The 4,505-nt window shown below is 37.2% G+C and overlaps 1 pseudogene across 1 annotated transcript; it reads left to right on the top strand.

The window, feature by feature from the left end:
- The first annotated feature begins 510 nt into the window (after positions 1–510).
- On the top strand, positions 511–865 carry LOC308529863 (ubiquitin-conjugating enzyme E2 D3-like; annotated as a pseudogene). The gene has a single exon. The product of its transcript is annotated as a ubiquitin-conjugating enzyme E2 D3-like (transcript).
- The last annotated feature ends 3,640 nt before the right edge of the window (positions 866–4,505 follow it).

The following is a 4,505-nucleotide window of genomic DNA, read 5'->3' as shown; positions in this document are numbered from 1 at the left end:
CACAATTCAAGAGAGGTTTCTTCTGACTGTAAATAGATTATTTGGAAGAAATATATTCTATTTCCTGAGCTGTCATGGTTTCTAAAATTTGGTCAATAAACACACAGTGATCAGGCTCTTGAACACTGGAAACTAATCAAATAAAAAATAATCCTGTTTCAAAAATAAAAAGAATCTCTATATAATTTCATGTGTAGATCAATAGCAAAAATAAAACACATAAAAAGGGTGATGGCAGGTAGTGGTAAAAAATTCCAATATTTAACAACTTTTTATTTTTGTACTTTAAAATACATACTCAAGCACATAATTTACACATTTACTTGAGAATACTTACAAGTATTAATAATGTGTGCTTTTCTCTCATAATTCAGTGGGAGGGCAGGGAAAGGTAAAGGAGATTTGGAATATCTGACTTGAACTTCAGACATATAAATTAGTCTGTCTTTAGAAGATAATATAAGGTCATCTCTAGGGCAACCACTGAGAAAACTATTTTCAAAAATTCTAATGTCCCATTGGCAAGCCACAGTTATGGGGCCTAATGACAGCCCATATAAAGGCAGCGTATTCTTTTTGACAATTCATTTTCCTACAGACTACCCCCTCAAACCACCCAAGGTTGAATTTGCAAGAATTTATCATCCAAATATAAACAGTAATGGCAGCATTTGTCTCAATAGTCTAAGATCACAGTGGTCTCCTGCTTTAACCATTTCTAAAGTTCTTCTATCTACTTGTTCACTGCTATGTAATCCAAACCCAGATGACCCCTAGTAACCAGAGATCGCCAAGGATCTGTAAAACAGACAGAAATAAGTATGACAGAATATCTTGGGAATGGACTCAGAAGTATGCCATGTGATGCTACTTCAAAATAAGAATAACTGCCCTAGCTGGTTTTTATCGGTGGTTAGAGCGTCAGCCTGAAGGGTCGTGGGTTTGATTCCAGTCAAGGGCATGTAGGTCAGTTGCAGGCTCGATCCCCAGCCCAGTCAGGGTATATGCAGGAAGCAATCAGTTGATGTGTCTATCTCACATCAATATTTCTCTCTCTGTCTCTCTCTCCCTTCCATTCTCTATCTCTCTCAAAAAAAAAAAAAATCCTCAAGTGAGGATAAATAAGAATAGCCTGTATTATAGCTGGAATAAACTTTGAATTACTGTTCTTTTTTCTTTTTCTTTCCAGCTGTTCTCCTATCAGTCCTCACCTATTTTAAATTAATTGTTTTTATCTCCCTCCATTCATCCACATGCTCATCTGGAAAAACTTAACTTCTTCCCACTTTTAACAATAACTGCTTTTAGAAACTATAAAGTAGGTACAAGAGTACAGTTGCTCAAGATTCAGAATTTTCTTTTAAGCAGAGCATGTATATTATGTGGCCAATGTCTTCACTCGAACTCAGTGATGATACTAAAACCATTCCTCACTGCTCTAACATGCTGAAAAAATCATCAGGGGGAGGAAGATGGATGCTCTGTTGTCCCATCAAAGGAAGCAGCATTATTCTAGCAGCATCCATTCTTGTTTAAGCCTTTCACTGTTAGAGATCTGAGGTTCCATGGTATACTTTATGCTCATAACCAATGTGGCTGGAGAATTGGTATTGAATTTATAGCATCAACAGAACAGAAAGTGTGATGTATTTTGTGCATGTCACTAAAGGAATGGCCTGTTCTTGTTCCATAGAGAATGGAAATTGGAAGTCAAACACACTTTGTATTCCAAAATAGGGTCTCAAACGGTTTGAAATTTTTTACTTAAATTGTTAGGCATCTTAGAGCTATTAGTTAATCTATCTTCCAATAAACAATTTAACATAGCACTGAATAAGTGATGCAAGTTGTCAATGGATGAGTGATTAACTTATAGCTCTGCTAGTAATTGATTTGATTTTCTTTAATAAAGTTGCATAAACCAAAATAAATTCTATAAAGATATATACTAAAAACACTAATGTAGAGCAAAATATAACACAGAAAAATGTTAAAGTAACCCACAGGTAAGGTAGAAAAGGGGAAAGAGAGAAACATAAAACTAAACAAACAAAACAAAGTAACAGACTTGTCTTAAATCCTAACATATCAAAAATTACATTAAATATAAAGGGTTTAAATACATCAATTAAAACAGAAATCATAAAAATTTTGTAATGACCCTACTATATGCTATCTACAGGAAACTCATTTGAAATATACTAATACATATATATATACATACATATATATATACAATGGAAACACCAATCAAAAAAAAAGCTGCTTAGCTATACTTATATCAGATGAAGTGATCTTTAGAGAAAAGAAAATTACCAGATACAGAGAAGGATGCTACATAATAATGAAAGAGTCAATCTACCAAGAAGACATAACAGCCCAGATGGTGTAGCCCAGTGGTTGAGCATTCACTCATGCACCAAGGAGTCGCTGGTTCAGTTCCTGGTCAGGGCACATGTTGGGGTTGCAGACTCAATCCCCAGTGGGTGGTGATCAATGTTTCTCTCATCAATGTTTCTAATTCTCTCTCCCTTTCCCCTCTCCCTTCCTATCTCTCTCTAAAAAAAAAAAAAATCAATGAAAACATTTTTTAAAATAAGACATAACAATCCTTACAATAACAGAGCTCAACAACAAGATGAAAAGGATGAGGAGAAGTTAATGTTCATGTTGGGGGCAGCTAATGTATGCAGCTAATATGTGCTAGACCCTGTCTCAAACATTCCACATCCATATCTCATCTAATTTTTACCCAAAGAAAAATAATTGCCAAGTGTACATTGCTATCTCCATTCTGCATATGAGAAAATTAAAACTCTAAAGAAGTTAAGCATCTACCACAAGGTCACACAGTTAACAAGTCTCAGGCCAAATTCTTTTCACTCTTAATTCTACCTCCTTTATACACTTTTAGAAGATAAGCAGTGTGATTATCACATATAATACTGCAGTTCAGTATCTCTTCTTCTTGGCCATAAAGCCTCAGATCAACTTTTAATGGAGAACAAACACTGGATTCTCAATGAGTCACAAGAATAAAGTGACCCTAGAATTCATCAATAGGTACAAGGAGGGAACAAATAGAGTCTGTGGCAATAATCAGCTAATTATGGGAAAGATAAACGTTACATTATGACCAGAGTGACCCAGACAGTCAAGACTGCCACTTAAGGTTGGGAAAGCTGGGCACAGCACCACTCCACGGGTGCCATGTACACAGACTGAAAACCTACTGTTGTGTAAATGGCATCACTGGGGTCTCAGTCCACAACATTCCCTGCGCCATTCATGGCATCTCTGACACTAATTATGCTTTTGAAAGTCATATACTCAAGTCTGCAAAGATGAAAAATGACCATTATAGCATCTGTCTAGACTAGACCCTGGACTCTAGAGCCAAAACAATTGTCCGACTCAGTGAGCCTAAACCCTGGCAAGCTGAAAGAGCAGTACCCAGACGGTTACTGCCAGGAAAAGTGCCCCAAAAGTGTAATGAATCAACAAAAGATTGCAAAACTTTGCCTTGCCAAGCAATTGTTTTCTTCTCAAACTGTCATTGTCACCAACATAATTTCCTGAAACAAAATTTATAAACACATTTTTCTTATTTTGCCAAGGCTTGAATAATGTAATCATGGATCAATATGGGTCTATAAAAGAGCACCTGCAAACCACTAAGCTAGCAATTCAGGATGGAAGGACCAAAGAGAAAAGGCAGAAAGAGGCCTTTTTCATTTGTATCTCTTCCCCACAACCTTGTGCTCTTCTGTAAAGTCAAAGAATGCTCATTAGACTTTGAAGATAATATCTAAGACTCATTCAGACATTTGACCCTTAAACCATCTGAAAAGCCTCACTTGAATGGCAGCTATCAGCACCAAACCTGCATCGAGTCTTTCCAAGGGTATCATCACCAACACTGTCACATGGAAATGTGGGCTACAACAGACCAAGATTGTCTAGGAGAGTACAGGACCAAGGATGGCAGCTAAGATGGAAGTTTTCTGTATATCAAGAGTGTACTATAAGCCTACTCTTTTCCATAGTACACTATCTGGGGTACTTCGGAGCATTTTAACACATCATAGGTGTTCAAAAACATTACTTGGGTTCATTACAATTGTTGAATTGACAAAGCAAGGCTACCAAGGTCATTTAAGTAACGAAATACCCAAGATTATCAAGACCTTGCAAGTATAGAGACAGAGCCCAACATTTAAAAAAAAAGAGGTTGGGGGAGAGATGGAGAAAGGAATGGGGGGCTATGTAAGTGAGTTTGGATGCTGGCCTTGGTTTAGAAGCTGTGTGCTCTCTAATGTGAACTGTTTTTGGCCTGCAAAGTTCATTGTAGCCTGAAAGAGGTAAAATCTCTGCAGTGGATTTTCTGCCTGATGAGCACACGTGGTCAACATCGCTTCCTCTGAGAAACCTATCCTCCCCCTTTGACTGTTTCTGATGGCAAGGAGCCATTGCTTCTGACGCTGTTGGTTACATCTGTGCAGTAT

Source organism: Myotis nattereri (assembly GCF_964212035.1).
Source record: "Myotis nattereri genome assembly, chromosome: 14".
Taxonomy (NCBI): domain Eukaryota; kingdom Metazoa; phylum Chordata; class Mammalia; order Chiroptera; family Vespertilionidae; genus Myotis; species Myotis nattereri.
Note: the sequence above shows the minus strand (reverse complement) of the source record. Positions and strands in the feature narration are given on the sequence as shown.